Raw genomic sequence first — 22,095 nt, forward strand, 5'->3', positions numbered from 1 at the left:
AGGTAAGTGAATCGGATTTGCAAACGAGCTGCAGCAAAACCTGTCGGCCGACGTAATGTGGTTTCTCTCGCTGGTGCGCGGTACAACGTTACAACGCGCCAGCTGCTGGCGGCGGCGGCGCTGCGATGCATGCATCTCGGAATACAACTATGTTTACGCGACTTAGTAAACTGAAGATAACGACGCTGGAAAATCTGTTTTCTTTAGCAATTACTGGATTCATAGAAAGGGAAATAAGGCGTTCGATTTTTATGCGAGAGGCGTTCTCAAATACTTCGCAATATCGGGGGTTCGATTCCCCGGTGCCGATAGTTCGGGTGAAACGCGCGTAGTTGCGCAATTCGGGTCAACGGACAACGTGCGGTTTACTTATTCGAGTCTCAATATGCATAATATAACGACAATTTGTTTGGTAAACATTAAACGAGGGGACAGTTTTAACTGTTGGGTTAGAACACACCGAATTTATCGCGAAAATTCGTATTCTCTGCATCACAGGAATGTCGTGTTAAGAATAACGTATGCGATAATAAGGGGACGTAAAAGAAATATTGATCGTTAGTTATTCAAATTAATCTTAACATTTATATTTATTATAAAACATTGCGAAAAACAATAACACAAAAAAAGTATCCTCACTGGGGTAACCCTTGTCAAAGACACTTTAAATATATAATTTTTATTGGCTTTTTCGCTGAAAGAACACCTAAATAAATTTTTCGTAAAAAAAATATTGTGTATCAAGAGCCTTACTCATAAACTTGTTACAAAGTTCCGCCTGGACAAAGTGGTAGAATACGGATGGGAATACCACCCTTATTATAGCAGTTTTCCCATCTTTTTTCTACCACTATCCCTTTGTGTAACTTTATACCGGGTTGATAAGTAAAGCTCACAACATACGATTGCATAAGATATCAAAATAAAGAAGGAAAAGCGTATGAAGAATATAATATTTAAAAAAATATTATATTATATGTTTACCTTTGTATACTATTGTGTACACTTCAGAGTAATAATGCGTAACCTAGAGAGACGCCCTATCACTATGATTCATAGAACGCAAGCGATGTTGGTTTGTTGGTTAGCAATCGATTAGGGGCCATTTTGTTTTATTTGAGAACATAAACATAACGGTTCGATCGGATGCTTTTGTAGCTGTGCTTGGTTTTGTTTGTAAACAACTTGGATATTTACGTTGTAATAAATAAAAATCGACTATAGTGAATGGCAGTATGTTTGGTTGCAGCAGTAGGAGCGTCGACGGCGTTAAAGGAGTCAGTTTTCACAGGTAATTGATTCCGAATATTTTCCCATGATTTACATTGATTTTTGGCATTTGTTGTCCCGACACGTGTGTTATGTTGCTTAAAAACTTTCCTTATATCAACATATTTACTTCAGATACTATTTTTTCTCAATTGAGGGGATAAATTTGTGAATTAAAGTATGTTTACTGTTGATAATGAGAGTTGATTATAGGCAATATGTCAGGGCCGCACTAGGCATCCATTTAAAGTTTGAGTTTTTATCGAGTAGAGGTCGATCAAAATTTTACTCGAAAATAGCAACGTTAACCTTGAAATCGCAACTTAAATGACGTGTCCAAATTTCAGGCCACTACAACTCGCCATTTCGGAGATGTGACGGACAAACAAAAAACTCAACACAGGACTTTGGTTCCATGGAGTTGGGATTAATGTCTCAATAAATGTAACATAAGTATATTGTGAATAAAATGAATAAATAAATAAACACACACATGTATTTTTAGTTTTATAAAATAAATATAGGCGAATTATAGAAAAATAAATTGGAATAACCTCGCAATAATAAATACACAGGTACATATTTAAAAGTATTAAAATGCAAATTAATATCCATTTGGCAATTCCCGACCTGAGTACGGCCCATTGTTTTGCTGCGAACTGTAGCTAACTTAATACCCAACAGTCATAGAATGGTTTTCCTACGTTTAAGCTCCTCTCTAGGTTACGCATTATTACTCTGAGGTGTACACTATGTTATATAATACATAATATTTTGTACCTTTAAAAAAAATCCGTTTCATTTTCAAATTTAAATTTTATTAGCACGCACTGTTTTAATTTTTTTGTTATTATAATCTATATCTAAGCATGTTCTTTATAAGAAACTGCTGTGTATTTATGTAACATGAAATATTTTAAACGTTTTTCTCTTTTGCATTAGGTAAATTTAAGTGATTATTTTCTATTAAATTTGTATTTAAGGTAAACTGCGTGCCGTGCACATTAAAACATAAATGAATTTATAAAATGAAAAAAATTAACTCTGTTTATCAGAACTTCAGTGATCCAGATGGCTAAATATCCGGATCTTTATCAAGAAATAAAAAGTTAAGGAGATGTTGTACAAAGAAATAAAAAAGGTCAATTAACTTTGTTGCACGTGTTTAATAAGTTTTTAATGTGACTCTAATTCTAATAAAAAAGTGATTTATTTATATTTTTATGTATTTCATTAGGTACTGTATATTTGTTCTTTATTATTATTTATGTTTAAGTAACATGTATTCATGACACATATATCTACTTTATATTAGTATAATAACGATTTTTAATTTCTTCTATTTGATAGCTAGGCATTTATAATAATTAGTTTTAGTTTTTTTTTTGTTATTTTTTGTTATATAAGTAAAGAACTACTTATGATCTAAAAGATAAAACATCTCCATCTTAGAACAGACTGAACCATGTTAGATGGAGACTATCATAGCGGAGAATACTCCGTTTTCATTTTCGATTCATTAGTTTTATAAATATTCCCTATTATTAAATATGTATACTAATTTTATGCAAATAAATTTATAAAATAAACAAATTTAATGGTATATAGGACTTAATTGGACTTAATAAAAAACTTATTGATCCGAATAATTTGAGTTTTTTAATGGTCACTTTTATAAGTAGATATTTGCTTTGACGTATCAACTTATATTACTGAACTAAAACTGTGAGTTAGTCACATTATTCAATCAAAAATATTTTATTCTCATCTAATGGTATTAATGTAATGCTTTAGAATACCAATTGCAGCGTATCATGATTACAATATGAAGGTAACATATTTAGTTGTTTTAAAATAAAATAAAATAGAATTATCTGTATAAACGATTGAACATTCATATAAAATAATATGTTTGAAAACATGTTTAAAAACAGGTTACGAACGAAGATACATCAAAATTTCAAACTAATTTCACTTTATAAACATTTAAAGGTAACTCAGTTACATTCTCTTTTGATAATTTTTCCCCTGGTTTTCAAAATTAATATTTCGACGGACTCCACGGTGTAATGGTGATATTTCACAAATGGACGGATCCGGGTTCGATTCCCGATGAGAACTCAAAAACGTATTTTTTCTCAAGCCCGGGTGTTCTGTGATGTAATTCACTAGCCTGTTGTGATATAAACCGAAGAGTGACATTATTATTTTCTATCTAGCACAACTTTATCTGTATCTATTAACACTTATATTTTATATCTCTTCTTTAGTCACACATGTAGTACATAATTATTGTACATTGGACCAATCGCGTCATCGGTAAAATTTCATACAAATATATTCAAATCTTGGCATGGAAAACTCGAGTAGACTGTATCGATTATTGACTAATAAATAATCTTATTGCAATTTAAGTCCGTTTTAAAAAAATATTTATGAAAAGAAGTTTGCTATCAATTCCAGATAAAAATTTGTCCTTATTCCCAAGGTCGTTTTTTTAAACGATAAAAACGTTTTTTTGAAAGTTCAACAAAATCTTAAAATCGTACGTATATTTAAGAACACTTATTTTAAGAAGGCGGAGAATCGAGTTCATAGAGGAACCGATGCTTCGAGAGTCATTAAATTTTAATGATTTGATTACAGTGTTTACATTTTTTTCCATAGAGAATTTATCATCTTTACGTTTATTCAAAGTTGATTTCAAAATAACGTGAAATTTTTTACATCATTCTAATGATTACTCAATATTATTAGTCATAAATTATTGATGCATTGAGGGTTTGATGTTTTCAAAATAAAAACACTTTTATTCGTCTCATTTTCATCTTACCAATAATGTGATAATGATTAAAATCCTTTGTACTATTTCGTTATTATTTTTTTAATTACGTTGAAAGTCGGAATATGACAAAATTGAGTATTCGGAATATGTCACATTTAGTATTTGAACGAATTTGAAACCGGTCGGTGAAAAATAAAAATTACGGGTTAATAACAAAGTTGTTTTATTTATGAAAAACTAAAGGTTTAAATAATTTTACAAATCGCGTCGTATAATGTAGCGTCAAACCCGACTAGGAGTTGATGTAAGAAATACGATTTCGGTTAGCAAGACTAAACTGGTAAGGGTTAAAACGTTGAAAAAATAAAACTCATCTCTTTTTTTAATTAAAAAACAATTTCACAAATTGTACACATTATATCGACGTGTTGAGAAAAGTACATTGGTAATAAAGAATACGATAGCGACGGTGTATTCTATTTTATGTATATATTGTGAATGTAATCAAATAAACAAGTTTCCTGACACAAATTCGCTTTAATTAGCCACAAACAAGAGAAGGTTATCGACTTATGGTATTGTAACCAACTTGGACGTATAATATTATGTAGAAACAAAATTACATGCGAAGTGCGATCGTAAGCTACTTGTGTGTTCAATTACTATAATATTGTGTCCTTGTTAAAAATATTTACCTGGATAAATGTTTGTTTGTCTTGTTTAATAGTAAATAATACATTCACAGAGGTGCTCATTTTATTAAACACAACACTAATATTCCATTACACTTAAAAATATATAAAACTGTTATTGGTATTTGCAATCCTTGGCATACATATTTAGTTTATTTATTTTATTTTTTTATTTTTATTCAGATAACAAATGTAAGTATAAAATATTAGTCCGAATTCTGTACATTTATTAACATTAACGTTTCCCATTGCGTAAAAGAAAAAACAATTCTTGTGTACATAATAGAGAGTGAAGTCTTACAATAGTTTGTTTATTTTGATTTTAATTTGAATTATTTATATTTTTAGAATAACACATAAATTACAAAAAACAAAAAATAAATTGTGTGTGCTAAACTTAATGTTCATTACATTGATCAGATCAAAATTTGCATGTTCCATGGCTGTAGAGGTTTGATGACACATGGTGTTTTGACGTTTCAGATTTTGTTATATATTTATATGTTAAATATTTTTATTTATTTATTTTTATTTGGGAAAAAAAAACAACAGTTTTGACATATATTGTATACAGAAAATAAGAATATGTAAAAATGAAAATTGTGAAAACAAGCAATGTAAATTTTCAACAGTGGTGTAAGCGATTGATTAAGTACATTATCGGTATCAAAATAAAAGCTATTTAACAATTAAGAAATGTTAGGCTCTTAGAAGTTGCAAATAAAATAAAAATACATATATTTATATACACCAATAAAAATAAAGTAAATAGAAACAAGATAAATTTAAATTTAAAGAATAATAAAAGAAAAAAGTTATGAAAAAAATATGTAAAAGGTACAAAATAGATTAATAATAATCATAATTCAAACATATACTCGTACATTTTTTTGCATATTTAAAAAAAAAAGAGTTTTTTTGTTTAATTCTATTTTTATTTATAATTTTACCAGTGACCGGGTTTTGCCGTAACCGACATCGTCAGACTGGTAGGAGACTAAATGAATTTTTATGGTATACACAAGTGCAAGCGGGGGTGTAAATCATGATTTTATATAATTATGGGAATAAAAAAGCTTAAACTAAAATAATTTAAGTGTAAAATAATAAAAATTGGACGAATTTAAGTTTTGTTTGGATGTATATAATGAAAACAAATGTAAAATATATAATTTTATGAAGATTTATAATAAAAATGTATTTGAATTAAAATTGATGTTTGGCGATGTTTTATATGATTACATATGACACACTATAATACTAAATATACTATACCGTAACTTCAAATTTGACCTCGGAAAACCGTACTTTTTACATATTTTATACTTGATTACTTGATATGATGTTCAGAGTGGTCATTAAAAAAATAGCAATTTAACATTTTGACCCCTAAAGGTTTACCAAAATATTCTAATTTTAAAGAGAATTTCAATATGTAAAAAACTTTCTATTGGAAAATGGTCACTTTTATTCACGGGTTCGTAAGCGACACTTCCATAGGACTATTAACCATTTACCAAACGTTTTTCGTATGATTATTTTTTCTGAATGAAAATGGAGTAAATCTCTTTACCACGCCGAAGTCGTATTCAATAAGTATTATAATTGATTTTATTAACATTCTTAACAAATCAATAGAAAAACCATTTGATACATTTTCTCATTTTGCTTAAAAACTGCATGTGTTTGATGGTCATAATGGCTCTTCAATACATTCTTAAATGCAGGTATTCGTTTGATGTATGTAGTAGAGACACTGACTTTCTAAAACGTGACGCGATGATGCCAAAATCTTCCACTCAATGCTACCTGCTAACTTCCTTCTAAGTCAGGTTTGGGAAAACGGTGGCAGACGGGCCGCATGCGGCCCGAATCGCATTTTTGTGTGATCCGCGAATTAAAATAGTATTTCTGAAAACCTGTGATTTTTCTGCCCTTTTAACCTAAAAAATCCTCCTCCTGAGGATCTACGCAATAGCCCATCGGTGATAGGTAATAAATAGCTCACACGAGAGGTAGTATCATACATGGTCAATATAGTGCAGGCAATTGGTAAAATAAACCAAAGTAGGGAACAAAATGCCGAACACTCCTCTAGTGGAACGGAAGGCCTGTTGACTACTGCCAACAGGCCGGCTTCTTCTGAAGAGTTTTAAGTGGTTTCCTCTCCACATGAGCAAATGCTGAGAAGTTCCCGATTGGTCCTCATAAGTATATCCCTCCTGATCCTAACAGTTTAGATAAATTTAAAGAAATTCAATTGCAGAAAAATCCACCTTTTTATATATAAACCTTCTCTATTATAAGCAAGGTAAATAATAAAGCAACTCCCATATAAAAAAAAAAACTTATTTATACTCTAACAGGCCAGGATGCCCAATTACAGTAGTAAAAGAACATCCAGGCTAAAAAAAAATTATATGTTGTCACCAAATATTGAGCCCAGAACTTTCTAAACCACTACACCACCGCGGATAATTTATCGCCTCAACATGTATATCTATATAGCGAGCGGTAACAGGAGGGTTGGAATAAATTTCGTAAGTTCGTTCGTTCGTCATATCCATCTCACTCTAACGCAATCAAAATCTTATTTCGCTCTAGTTTCCTCACATACGATACAAATGAACTAACGAAACGAATAGTTTATGGAATAATGTCACTGACTGTCTCTCAGCAATTACTAAATTAATGCCTGAAATTTAAAAACATTTTGAAAGATATAACCGATTCCATTCTTCTAATTAAGTTGTTGTTTGTTAAAGACAAACTTTTTTAAATATTGAAATTCCCTTTTATGGCAATAAATAATCTATAAATATTATTTTACTTGCGTCCCGCCGTTCACTTGAAATTTCTTATTTTTGTTTTTTTTTATTTTTTAAAGTACATAAAATAACACTTACACTTAACTTTAATTACACATCTATTTACATCGTCTTACAGTAAACATAACATTTCTTTTTAAATTAATTTAAACTCCTGTCATTTTTCATACATTAGGGCGTCTCTTCATATATTTAAAATAAATGCAATTAAGAGATTCTGTTTTTTTAAATGACAGCCTTATTTAATCTTTATTTCTGTGATTAGTCTTATGTTTTTTTTTATTTAATACTGTATTATTAATAAAGTATTTTGGCATTTAATTGTTATTTTTTTTAATTATAAAACAAACATATTACGTTCTTTCTATTCTTCTCCTATTATATATTTTTTTATATCTACCTTTCTCTAGCGTTATTCTTATAGCTCCATTTTGGAGTACTTACAATTTTCTTAAATTATGCGGCTCTATATAACAAAAGTTTGCCTAGGACTGCTCTAAGGCCATGTCTTCGTGTCTTGTTAACTTACGTTAACATGAATTCATTCACTACTATTTGTATGTATGCCTTTATGGCAGATATGATGCTGACGGACGTTTTTTTAAATAAAAATCTATGAAATACGATATTTAAGTATTTGCTATTAAAGCTAATAAAAAGTTTTTGGAAAACTTTTTATTGGAAATGTGTACGTAAAATTGTATTTGGAAAATCGTACCAGACAAGCATATTTATTTTAAATGCTTAGTGTCAAGGATAGATAAAGCATCAGCAAAGCAGAAAAAACGGTTTCGTGAACAGGTTTTTGATGAAAATGATTAAAAAAAAATTAGGCGAATATTGAATAACTTTTATGGTGTGAATATTTTTAGTTTATTTTGCACAATTTGAAGTTGTTTCTATAAGTATTTACTAACTACATATATGTAATCAAGAAGAACAAAAATATGAATTACTATTAAATAAATCAGTGAGATATTGATAGTCGATTTTGGATGATTTGTGCTTTATAACATTATGACAAGAGGTCTCCCTTATCAATTTTCATCCCAAAAAATATGTGATATTTAAAAAACAAAATAGAATCATCTTTATTAAGAGGAAACGGTGTCTAAATTCTCTTCAGACAATTATATAATCCGCATTTGCTCCCTGGATTATAGCCCTAGAACAGTGATATTTCTTACACACTAAAGATATTTACCATTGGCTTGTTCATTATTGTTTTCTTTTTTTGATAAATTGTTTGTTATAAGATCCAGGATCATCTGCCATATTTGGAGGTACGATGTTCAAATATGACAAATAATATAAAATAATTTGATAAAATAATTTAATTCTGATACTTTTCCTTAAAAAAAACAAATTCGGTTCAGTTTTGAGGTGCGATAAACGAAACAACGAAACCGCGATTTTGTTGATTTATGTAAAACATAATCAGCACGTATTGAGCACTCTTGAGTTAAAACAGATATTAAAAATAGGAAAAAAAAATTCAATAACAGATTACAACGTATTTTTAACCATCGCTAAAACCATCAAATTAAAGGTAAAGGGGAGTATACCAAACGAGTATGTTCCCCAATAACTTTAATACGATAGACCTTGATGATAAAAGGGTATTTGCAAAGGTTTGTTTTTGACCTAATAAAGCTCAGTACAAATCAGGGTTATCACTAGAACCTGCCAAAGACACTGCAAATTGAACAAACACCTTGCTAGAATGAACCTTTCCGAAACTTTTAGAGGAATGCTGTGCAGTGCAGATGAGGACACTTATAAACAGTATATTTTAATGTGATGCTTTACATCATAAATCTTTAAAGGATCATTGGTTGAACCTGAGGATTTTAAAAAGCTCACTCCCTACCTAATAGCCCGAAAGTTTACGGATCCTGAGCTTGGAGGGGAAGATTTAACAAAAGGAGAACTTTAGTCTTCCATACTGTAGCCAGGCTCTTTATCGACCTGGGCTTGGAGGGCGAGAACTATTCATGAAGACCCATCAAAGTTGAGATCTTCAAAGGTCGCAGTAACGTCAGGAGCTTGCATAGCACTGTCCATCACCTCTAAAAAATATCCCTCTTCTGGGAATAATCCAAATGCATTTTTTGAATATTTCTGTTCTTTATTTTCAACCTGGAACAGCTAAACAAAGTTTACAATATTGACAATTGTATGTTATATCTTGTTCTACGCAATTTAAAATCCAGAAATGTTGTTGTCAGTAGACACGACTTTTCTCTTGTAAAGGAAAACGAGCATAATCTTACTCTTTCATTCTCATTCGAGTATTATTCTAAAATTCAGGATGCCCCAGCTGTTCTGCCTGCTGATATCAACTTGGGTTGGATTTTTTATGAAAATGCAAAATGAGACCTTGCTTCTATCCTAAGCCTGGAAGTATGAAATCTCGATAATCTGGACGTTAATTATGCCGTAGTTTTTTTTTTTATGTTCCAATGGTATATATATTCGATGTTTGCTTTAAAATACGACGTTGGACTACCCCTCACTAAAGAAATCACCAGAAATGGTTTTCTGGTGAAATCATTCATTGCATTTGTATAAAACATAAATATCACTGTTTATGGAAAAAAAACTAATTCAAAATTAGCTTATGAAAAGTCAAGCTGTTTGAGAAGAGAAACGAAGATTCTATTCTCTCAGGCAAATAAAATATTTACTCACGAAGCTGGAATAAACATAATGAATGACCCTAAACGTTTTTTTATTACATATCCGATAAACGACGTGGTTGTGACAAATTGAATTACATGACTCGTAATGATTCTGAATTTTAACATGGGTTTTTTATACATTTCTACGGGTTTTGTTGATTTTTTTAAATCCATTTTTAGTACCAACATACCTGAACTCGATCGTTTCCCAAACTCTTTGGAACCAAGCAACTTTTTGACTGTAACTATTTTTGAATTAACTAAAAATGATTTACTTTGGGCTTTTCGAAAACTTAATACATAATTTTCAACAGATCCCATTTCAACCTACCTGCTAAAAATATTTTGGATCTAAAAAAAAAAAAACCTTTACAAAACGTGTTTCACCTTTCGCTTCAGACTTGCATATTTCCAGCAAAATGGAAGCTCACAAAAGTCACTCGAATTCACAAAAAAGGGCAGCAAATCAGCTATTGAAAATTGCAGACCAGTAGCTGTATTATCAGCTTTTGCATAAGTTTTTGAGATGATTATACACTCCTTTATCTATAATCAGGTTAATAATGCCATATCGGATTACCCATACCATAGATCAACTAGATCTCCTGCAACAAATCTCTTGAATATTTCAAACCATTTTGAAAATTCGTTGGAAAAAAATTCACGTCTCCATGTTGTATATTCGTATACACTGACTTTGAAAAGGCTTTTAAAAAGGTAGATAACGATATATACAGGGTGTTCATTAAACCCTGTCACATCTGAAACCACGATGATCAGTATGAGCAAGAAGACATATTGGCACATTAAAATATATTTTTAGCAAATGGTTGCTTACTTCTTCAGGGGAGAAACGAGAAGGGGGAAGGGGGAGTCTGATACTGCGCCGCGCTTTCCTCAGTTCTCTCCTGCAGAAGTAAGCAACCTTTAAAAAAAAAAAAAAAAAATTAAAAAAAAAATCTTCGTTCAGGGTTTAAATAACACCCTGTTTATTACTTGAAAAGTTAAATAAATTTGATTTCACTTCCAAACTTTTAAAACTGTATGATATGTTATTGTTATCTGATATATTATTGTTCCAATGTGGAACCAGTAATTGGTCTAGTTTTTCATTGTTAATTTTTATGTTTTGATTAATTTTGTAAGACTGTGGTGGTTCTATTAAAGAAAAAAAAATTTTTAAGAAACTAAATATTATTTCTCTAAGTTATTTATTGATATTACATTATATGCTTGGAAGTATAATTTTATAGTATTGTATTGTTTTTTTTCAATCATTTACATCAGGTACTTTTTTTATCCTTAAATCGGTTGATATTCAAATTATTATTGGTGCAATCTGTTTTGTTTTAGCAAGTTAAATAAATATTCTCATGGGAAAGCTTACATTTACATCGAACTTAACCTTCAGATCACGGAACTTAAGCAGTTGTAAATCTGCAAAGAACGCACTTGCATATTATAACAATGATGATATAAATCTTTAACAGTGTCTAGACTTACATTCACAAATTAACTACATAAATCAAAGAGTTACAATAATCACTTGTTTATTTTATAATTAATTGTAGTTACAACTTTTTTAATGAGAAAACTTCATCTACATACTCAATAAACCGTTTGAATGACCTTGGTTCTCTATCAGTTTCTCTTGTACAAAAAATGTTTTTTTTTAAAAAAACGAATTACTTATTTATCATTTTTAGATTTTCGGTTTCATAAATCGCGATTTTAATTGAGTTTAACTCTACTGCTCTCATTGCCCTTTTCACTGTGAGTTTGGCAAATTATATTATACGGAAGGCCTTTGTCGGACATTCTCATTCTTCCCGATGACTATATTGCAAATACGAATGGTAGCAAAAACTTTTGATTAATTAAATTCAGTTACAAAAGTCTACGTCCATCATAGTATTTTTTAAAATTGTTTTACATTGTTTACAATTGTTTTGCAATTGTTTTTTAATTGTTGCACAAAAATATAAAACCAACACGATATGCATTTTAATAAGTAAGCGTTTGAATACAAAGTTAATGCTTTAGATATTGACAAAAAATAATTACTACCTTAGGACGAGATCTAATCTATTTTATTAATTGTTTAAATAAAGAAAGACTGAAACCAAAAAAGTCCAGATCTTGTCACAAGTTTAATTTTTCTTCTTGGATTTAAGTATTTTTTAAACCTACGGGTAATTAGGAATTTCAAATACATGAATACTTTACGAATTTCCTCTATCGGCAAAGTTTCACTATAACGCGCGTGGCTTTCCACCTAAAAAGAAGGCGTTCCTCTGTTATTAGTGGCGTCCGTCTACTCCCATCTGAACGAATGTCTCAATCGAATATCAAAAAAATGACTTTAAATGCTCTTCTTAATGCTTGGCAATCGCGATGGGAATCTTCCTCTTCAGGGAGAGTTACCTTTCTTTTTTTTCCTTCAATCCGTCAGCGCTTAGAATCTTCTTGGGTTATCCCCGATCACTGGACTACGCAGTTTTTATCAGGTCATGGTAAATTTAATAAAAAAATATTTGTTTTTAATATTGTTGACTCCCCTTCGTGCTGCTGCGGATATCCTAACCAATCTTCTGAACACATCCTGTGGTCTTGTCCCTTTCCCCTTCTCTATGATTACCGAATGGAGCTTCTCGCTACTATTCGTGGCCCTGTTATAGGTCCTGTCGGATATACAGATCTGGTTGCTTCTAAAAAGAATTTCAAGACTTTTAAAAAGTTTTGTAATCATTTCGGCGAATTGATCATGTCCAATCAATTTAATCCCAGTCAGTGAAGAATTCACTTCCCTCTCTTCTCAATCAAATGAAGTACATATTATGTACTTCTGGATTACTTTCTTTCAGCACAAAGATGCTAAGGCTACCAGATTTCAGAGAGCTCCTTCGAGCAGCTTTTCTCGTTTGACAACGAGCAAATTTTCCGTGTATGTGGGCACCGCCAAGGAGACTTATGTTCTCAGATGCGGTGTGCGGTATGTGGTGGGTAAGCTATAACGCGCGTGGCTACTTGCGATCACGCAGTTATTTTTCTTTCGTCTCATTTTTTTGTTTCATGTCTCAGTTCTGACTACGTCAAAGACTTCCAACTTCCAAGCGACCGCACCCGAGTCTTCCTTTTCCATCGCTGCTTAGATGCCACAGATTATATATTATGATGAGATCTTGAAGTGTTAAAGAGTTGTCCAAATTAATATTTTTTGTTTCAATTTTTTTAGTAAGTACCTACTTGAATTTAAACAACATACCGATCTTAAGCAAGTATATTTTGTATAGAACTGTAAGATATGAGATCGTGAATAATTTGAAAAGTCGCCGCGAGTGACACTTCAATCTAAAAGTACCAAGAGAAAGCCGAGAAAGTAAGATCAGAAAAAAAAATGGTAGGTATATTGTCTCTGCATTCTTAATATGCATTTTTTAGGAATATGAGTTAGGTAAGAGCTTTTTTTCTTTCTACAAAAGAACTACTGAAAAAGTTGTATAATTTTGTTATTTGATTTTCAACAGGAAGAACTTTTAATCCAGTGTCTTTATTGAAATTATATTTTTTTTTTAGTATACCTTGATAAAGAAGCTGGTGTAGCATTAGAACCGGTTGGTAGAAAAAATAAAAATAAGTGGTTAAAAACAAGGTTGTTATATATTAGCTGTCTCTTTTCTTGAAAAGTAACAGCTATAACATTTAAAAATATATAAATGTCAATTGTATGGAAAAAAGACACGTATCAATTACGTAATTATATTATTCAATTGAAAAAAAAACAACCATTTTTTCAATGAATAATCACAAAGTTAGTGCTTCAAATATAAAAATATATATCAGTTTGCTTTTTCTGTATGATTTAACTTAAAATGCTTCCACATTTTCTTTTAAATAATACGTTTTGATCTTGGAATTAAAAAAAATAATCAAATACCAATCTCTCTCAAAGCTGGCGATTCAAAGTCAAAAATTCTCAAAAACACGATCAGTTACAGTAATATCTCTTGTAGAAATTAATAGTTACAAATAAATTCGCAAATTTGATACTTCTTCATGATATTTTTCATATCTCCGCTACAAAAATGATTTCATGAGAATAAAGAATTTTCTAATCGAAGTTATGTACGCAAATAATTTTTCACGCTATGAATCACGGCTCAAACAAAAAAAGCCGAGAGAAAAATATTAAATCTTTGTTTTACACGTAGATATTATGGCAATGTCTTATATGCACATTTCCGGCCGAGCTATAGTAGTATATTATCGAACCAAGCACGTGTTCCTAGTCAGCGTAGTACCTACGGCTGCTATTATGATGTTATGTCATATTTTGCTTATTCTACTACTTTTTAATGTTACATGTAATGATATCTGCTTTTTAGCGAGTGAGTGATGCCGCATGTTCCAATTTGCAAAATTTACGTACGTTCGTAACAGAAGTGGAAAACCTTTATTTGGTAGAAACATTATAAAAAACATTTTTTTTACATATTGATTATATTTGTTTTTCGAAAACTGAACTATCAGACTGTTCTCCGTTTTGTCATCTCATTAATAAAAAAAATACGGCCAAAAGTTGTTGAATCTACATTTTAGGTAAATTGAGTAAATTATGAATGCTGGCAACATGAATTTTTATCATAGGAATCTGAATATCTACGCCTGGAAAAAAATAGAAGCTATTTGATTACAGTTAAGCAGTGACATAGCGCCTCTTCATTTTAATTTTTTTTTAAATACATAATATACATATTTATAATATTCCAAATGAGTTTTTTTTTTAAATGTTAATATAAGACAAAAAAAAACATATCTTACAACCATGCATATTAAAGACATACGCAATAATATATTGAAAATACAAATAAACACATTAAAAAAAGAATATATTATCAGTTCAGTTTCTGTTGAAATAATGCATGTGAAGTTTGTGAAATCATTTTAAGGGGAAACCGAGAAATAAATACCTTCTCTTGACATAAAGAATCCTCCAATCTTTTGGGACTTGCTCTATGAAAACGCGTTTCCTTTTTCACGTAATTTGACTTACTAATTTTAGTAGTATACTATAGTTTTATTTTATTTTTTAAGCATAAAAAAACAAATTAACTTTTCAATTATTATGTAAAAGATATAAACATCAAAAGTTAAAAAAAAACTTAAACGAGAAAATAATACCTTATCCATAAACATTGGCGTTTTGGCGTAACAAATAAAAATACCGAATTCACACTCCGAGCCATCCATGCACACATATATGAACGCATATATATATACACACATACATATGCACATCTACATACATCTACATAGAAAACAAACACAAACGTATACATTACATGCGATCATATACATAGCATTAACCCCATAAAATGTACATTTAGCAAATATCCCAAATAATAAACTCCATGGAGAAATTTACTTTACAAATGCAACGTGCAGTTAAAAATATCACATTATTATTGATTCCATTATAATTTTTTTAAGTACGTTTAATAAATGAATTTGAATCTGAATTTTAGCGTTCCTATAATTTACCTAAATATTTCAATTTTGGTGACCATTTCCAACGAGTTGTAAATAATTCACCATCATGTTGGGATAGAGTTGGGTCCGAACTTCGGACCTCTGATCCTCGAGTCCGCAACAATAGCTATGGGATCACAACCCGATTCCTGAACCCCTGATCGTCATGAAAATCTAATCACGTAAAATAAAATTCTACAAGTGTACTAAATATGTACTGCTAGTTGCTAAGTGTTAATCTCATTAATAAAATCAGCATTCGTACGAGAAATATTTTACTATGACACTTAAGACACTATTAAAAAATAATTAGTCACTATACTCGTCTCACTCGTACTGATAACGATTCGAGTTCATTGTCTTTGTTGCTCAATCATCACATTCAACTTTCTCACATTTGCGTCTTGTCCGCATTCCAAAGATTTGCGACTTACATACATTAATATACAAACAAATCATTATCTATGTTTATGCCGTTAAAATATTAGAGCAGTGGAGGGTATGCCCAGGAGTAATGTACAACTGTTGTAACTGTAGTTAACTAACTGATCTTTTTTTCTGTAAAATCGCATTACCATTATTTTCTTCTTTATTCTTTATGAATTCTAATTTTAAAAATATTATGATACAATTTGATAACTTCATAAATAAGTCGATTTTTAATCAAAAACAATTAGTTGTAGACTTACTAAACAAGCACTGGACAATTTTGGAATAAGAGATCGTTTTTAAAAACGTTCAAACGTTTCAAAAAATAAAAAAAAAATTTATTTGTACAACATATAGGTACACTAAATAATATTGCATCTTCATTCATATTATGAATAAAATTTTAAAATATTTGTGTTTACAATTCAGTAATAAATAAAAAATCACTATGCATAAAAATAATAACAATAATATTCGAATTCATTCATTAGACGTACCAGTAGAAATTATAACGGACTCAGTATTGATGTAGACATTTTTAACTGCTCGTTGTATTTGTACGGAAAATTTCTTCATGGGGTCGATTATTTGGGATAGTTGCTGAATGTGCATCTTGAGTGGTTTGTGCTATGTATATGTGCCGCATGTAATATATATGTTTGTGTTTGTTTTATATGTGCGTTCATGTGTGTGCGTGGATGGCTCGGAGTGTACATTCGGTATTTTTATTTATTTTAATCTATTACCTCCACGGAAAACGCAAATGTTGACAATTATTTTTTTTCACTTGAAATTCTTATTTATTATTTTTTTTGTCACATTTAATGTTTATTTCTTTTGCATAATTTATGAAAACTTACTTGGTCTTTTTATGTTAAAAAAATGTTGTTTTTAATACTAATTATGTATGACTGTATGTTTTCTGAAAAAAAAAAAAATGACGGAGTCTAAAATCCCAATATATAATTAGGTTAGTTGCAGAATCCTCTAAGACCAGTAAGTTTATTTTGATATGTAGGTTTATTATATTATAAAATTATTGAGTCATAGAGCTATAAAACTCTATTTGAACTAATTTTGAAAAAATATTGTGTTTTTAAATATTTTTTTTTTAGAAAAGGCTCCAGAGCAAACTCTTTAATTCTATTTCTCTATATATTTAATAACATGGAACGCCTCGTGATAGTAGATTTTCCAAAACTTTATATAATTATACTCTCAAATGATTTTAACGATTGATCGCTGAAGCAAATCTGCACGATTAATCTATATAATAAATCAAATGTCATAATATCCATAAGTAGGTAGTATGTATGTATATACTTATACGAGCTCAAATCCAAGATGATGTGTTGCGTAACTAATACTTATTTTGCATACCATATTACGACCCACTTAAAACCGTACGAAATATATCTTTGCTAAATTTCTGAGAGCCACTGGAATAATAATTTGCCCCCCTGTCATCGATCTCTTTTGAACTAAAATACTTTTTACTTTAACTTCTTCAGCCCGGGTGTTCATTCAAATACACACGAAATTTAATATTTTATACTCGCGCACCTACCGAATTTCGATAGCGGCGAGTTTATTATTTGATCTCTGGAACCCCTAAGTGCGATTTTTTTTTGTATACGAGTATGTCGGTAATCATCACTTGTGTAGTGTGTGTTTTTGTGTGAAAAGTTCGTTTTTAACTTTTACAGCTGCTTTCTGGCTGGTTTGTTTGTTTTGGAGAATCCGAACAAGAATTGGACTATCCGGCAGAACTGACTAACAATCAGCAGAAGACAACCTCTAACGTTACATGCGGAGTAATTTCAGAAACATAAAACTACAAAACTAAATTCTATATAAAAATAAATTCCAAAAAAACTAAAATTGTATGTATCATGTATCATCACCATATATTACTTAATGTGAATTCGAAATAGAAATGCAAGCTCACGTAAATGATTGCCTTCATTCTAACTTATATAAATAAATGTGATTGTCCTATTAAAGATGTTGTAAATAATCATAAATATTTGGGATTAATTACAGTACATTATTTTTTATTAAAGTACAGTCAGGAATACAATATATTTAAGAAAGAAGTAAAAAATTACATCTTTAATTCTTTTTTATGTAACACTGATTGAAAACATCGTTTATATCTTTTTTGTAATTTATTTATGTTATTCTAAAAATATTATTGAATAAAATAAAATAATCTATTGTAAGACGTCACTCCCCTTATGTACACAAGAATTGTTTATTTCTTTTACGTAATGGAAAACGTTTATGTAAATATATGTATTTGATTAATGTAAAAAACAATATTGAGTTGTAATATTGTATTTTTATTTGTTATTAATAAAAAAATATATAAAAAAATATCTATTGACTTTAAATTAGGTTGAGGTGTTCATATTGATGGAATCTGCGACAAATTAAGGTACTGGATTAAAGTCACTTATGAAATCAAAAGCACAATACCTTTCAAAACGTTAAGATACATATAATATACCTCGCTCATTGAACCGATTATATCTTACGGAGTGCGTGTCTGGGGTCTCACCTTTCAGTCCAATCTGGGAAAAATTTATGATATTTGGGTGAGACTGTCAAGGGAAATTATACCAGATAGCATAATCCATGAGACAAAAAAATGGACAAAGGTTTATATTTTAAATTCTGTTATGTCCTGCCGGTAAAAGAACTTTGTGGCTACAAATTTTTGGATCCGGAATATAAAATAAGTTTCCCACACTCACAACACTAGATTAAAAACTAAAGGCTCCCTGGCCGTTCCCCGAATTACAAATTACTTCGGAGAACAAACATTAAATTGCGTTATTCCAAGGTTGTTCAATGATCTCCCACAAACAATCATTAACATGAAAGATCTTCAAATGAAAAAAAAAAGAACTGAAAAAATATCTTATAAATACTTTATGATGCCTGTAATATAAATAAAATAACGTCAAATAAACCTGTCATAAAAAAAAGTGTCCTACCAAAAAATCTTTACTTAGTGGTTAATATGTTGTAATATATATTAAAACAAATCAAATAAGCGCTGTTCTGCAGCACTAAAATTAAAAATTTCATAGCGCTGATAATACAATATATAAATTTTTTTTAAAAATTGGCTTATTCTCTCAAAAAATATAAAAAATCATTGATTTTCCTCATTGTAATAGTGGATCATTTTTTTTGGTCGTTATACCCTTCAGTATGGGTCAAATATTTTGTATGATATGCCACCATTTATGGTGAATGCTAATGTAAAAAATACTTTAAGTAATTACCAAAAAATATGTATTGAAGAATACAATCATGTGTGTGAAATCCTGGACAAGCGTATTTGTTTCAATAACTTAATTTCCGTATCCGCATCCAGTGGTGTTTAAGTCATTGCATTGATATATCAATTCCACCGTTCTTCGATTATCTGGTACATGAAGGTAAGGTGAAATATAAATATTTCACGTTGACCCAGTCAGGAATCCAAGCCGGTACCTCAAGCATGCTAGGTGAACGTGCCGACCTCTACACTACGAGGCGGACATATAATATCTTCACTCTATTTATTTCTTGTGGATTTTTACTTTAGAAAAGTCGAAAGCACTCGTCCAGGATTCTGGCTGTATTTCACAGTCTGAACTGTATTCTTAATTCGCCCGGACATGGACACAGAATAATATTATAATAATAAAGATCATTATCATACCCCAGCCTGCACTCTGGTGCGCAGGGCTGACTATTCAGGTGCAAGCCCAGTAAAAGAAAATGTATGTATGTATTAGTGTGCTATTCTGAATCTTCTCTACCCTTTGAGTCGAGAGTATGGTTAATTGACGGATTTTTATTTTTCGCACGTGACTACACTTTGCTACATATTTTAATTTAATCTTAATTTTGATTTAATTTAATTTAAGTTAGTTTCAATTTCAATTTTTTTAATTTCAATTTATTTATTTTATAAACGTTTATGTATATTACAAAAAAGTTCAATGCATACATAAAACGAAAAAATTAATACTTAAATTTAAATATACAAAAATGGTAAAATAAAAATACCCAGCAATTAAAGAGAAAGAATGCTATCCTCTCTGAACTTTTTTTCACTGATATGAAATATGTCAATATCCGAAGAGATACGGTTGAGTAAAGACATTGCTCTTCCTACTGGCATAACCATCGGCAGGTTGGGTCTGCAAGCAGCTTTAGCTGTCTATATATGGCCACACTGATCATTAAACGTCAAATGATGTATAAAACTGTTTCAAAAACGGAAAAAACTCATTTAGTTTGGTAAATTCAACCTAATTAAGTGATTTAGGTAATATTTAAGGTCGCAATAATAATCTAAATGAAAATCATCTTTTGTAAGTAAAAATGAGTATTTAACCATTTACCGAATTTCATGTCCACCAGTTTCGAGACGTACCCGTCTCTTCGTCAGGACACTCACTACACCAACATGCAAATACACTTTCACCTTTACCATCACAATAGTAAACATAGTATATTATTTACGAAAAAATACATAAATTACATGCAGAGTTAAATGGGATGCAAACACCACCATGTCTGAACATGCGCTAAAATCAGGTTAATAATATTTAGCGATATGTGGCAGAATATGTGTGTGTGAGAGGGGGGAGGTTAAGAAGAGGAGGGGCTTAGAGGTTAAACGTTGCACGATTGGTTAATTTTACAATAAAAAAGTGGGCTACATTGAAAAGATATTTCATTATTTATTAGAGGTATATTATTTTTAAAGCTTTTTCAATGTTAAACACCTTGTTTAATTTAAGTTTTTAAAAATTATTTGAAGAAAATCACAGTGGTTGAATTCACGCGTTTGTATTTATTTAACGGTTAATCATCAGTGTGGCCATGTAAAAAGCAAAGTGTAGTCGTATGCGAAAAAATCCCCGAGTTAACCATTCTCTAGGCCACTTGGCGGGTAGATATAATTCAGAATAGCAGTCCAGGAATAATAAATATTGTAGGGACCACCTTTTAATTAATATTTAATGTTTACCTTCCCATGAATCGAACCAATAATAGTAATAATACTTCTATATGAGGGTATTGGAAGCAAGGATAGAAACCTCAATTTTTTTTTTTTTTTTTGGTTATGATGTCATTCTGAAGTTAATAAACTTTATACTTATAAAAATCATGAATTGAGTTGCAAATGTAGTTAAGTTATACTTCTAATAGTTTGAAAATAGTGTTAAGCAAACATAACAATATTCATCAGCTATCTTATTCGTCCAATGATAGGCTTGAGATTAAATTTTTCAAAATGGCCGTGCCATACAAATATAAGGAAAGTTTTTTGAATTCATATTTCTATCAAAGCTAATTTATTAGTATCTTAAAGTTTAAGTTTAGTGAAAATAACATTTCTCACATAAATACTCTCATTAGCATTAGTGTAGCAGTTTTTGTTATTTTTCTCGAAAACACCAAAACGGGAGTTTGCTGTCTTTGCTTCCAATGCCCTCATATGGCCTTGAGCGGTCGATTGGCCATTTGTGAAGATTTTCTAAAGATCTTCAGCCACCGTGGACCCATGTCTAATGCCTTCCCTCGAGATAATATAACAAGACGGTATGAGAATAAGTATGATTGCGAATTCTCGTGCGAACTTTACACATGCAATGTTTAACTAATAATACTTACCTACCCACAAACTCTTCTTCATTTTCTGGAACCATCTCCAATATAATATGAAAGTAATTGCGATGAAACAAAAAAAATAGGCACTCGAAGAACGTGGGGTTTTTTTTCACAGTAAAAGAAATATTTTTTTAAATATTTAAGACAAAAAATCATTTAATTTTACATATTACATTACATATGGCATATTATATGTTTTAACA

General features: G+C 30.4%; 1 long non-coding RNA gene across 1 annotated transcript in view; it reads left to right on the forward strand.

The window, feature by feature from the left end:
- LOC148282148 (uncharacterized) overlaps positions 1–22,095 on the forward strand; it is a 139,054-nt gene that overhangs the window by 41,246 nt on the left and 75,713 nt on the right. The gene's annotated exons all lie outside the window — the stretch shown is intronic.

The sequence above is a fragment of the Micrasema longulum genome, unplaced genomic scaffold (genome assembly GCF_059751315.1).
Source record: "Micrasema longulum isolate JH-2025_06_02 unplaced genomic scaffold, ASM5975131v1 h1tg000373l, whole genome shotgun sequence".
In the NCBI taxonomy this organism is placed as follows: Eukaryota; Metazoa; Arthropoda; class Insecta; order Trichoptera; family Brachycentridae; genus Micrasema; species Micrasema longulum.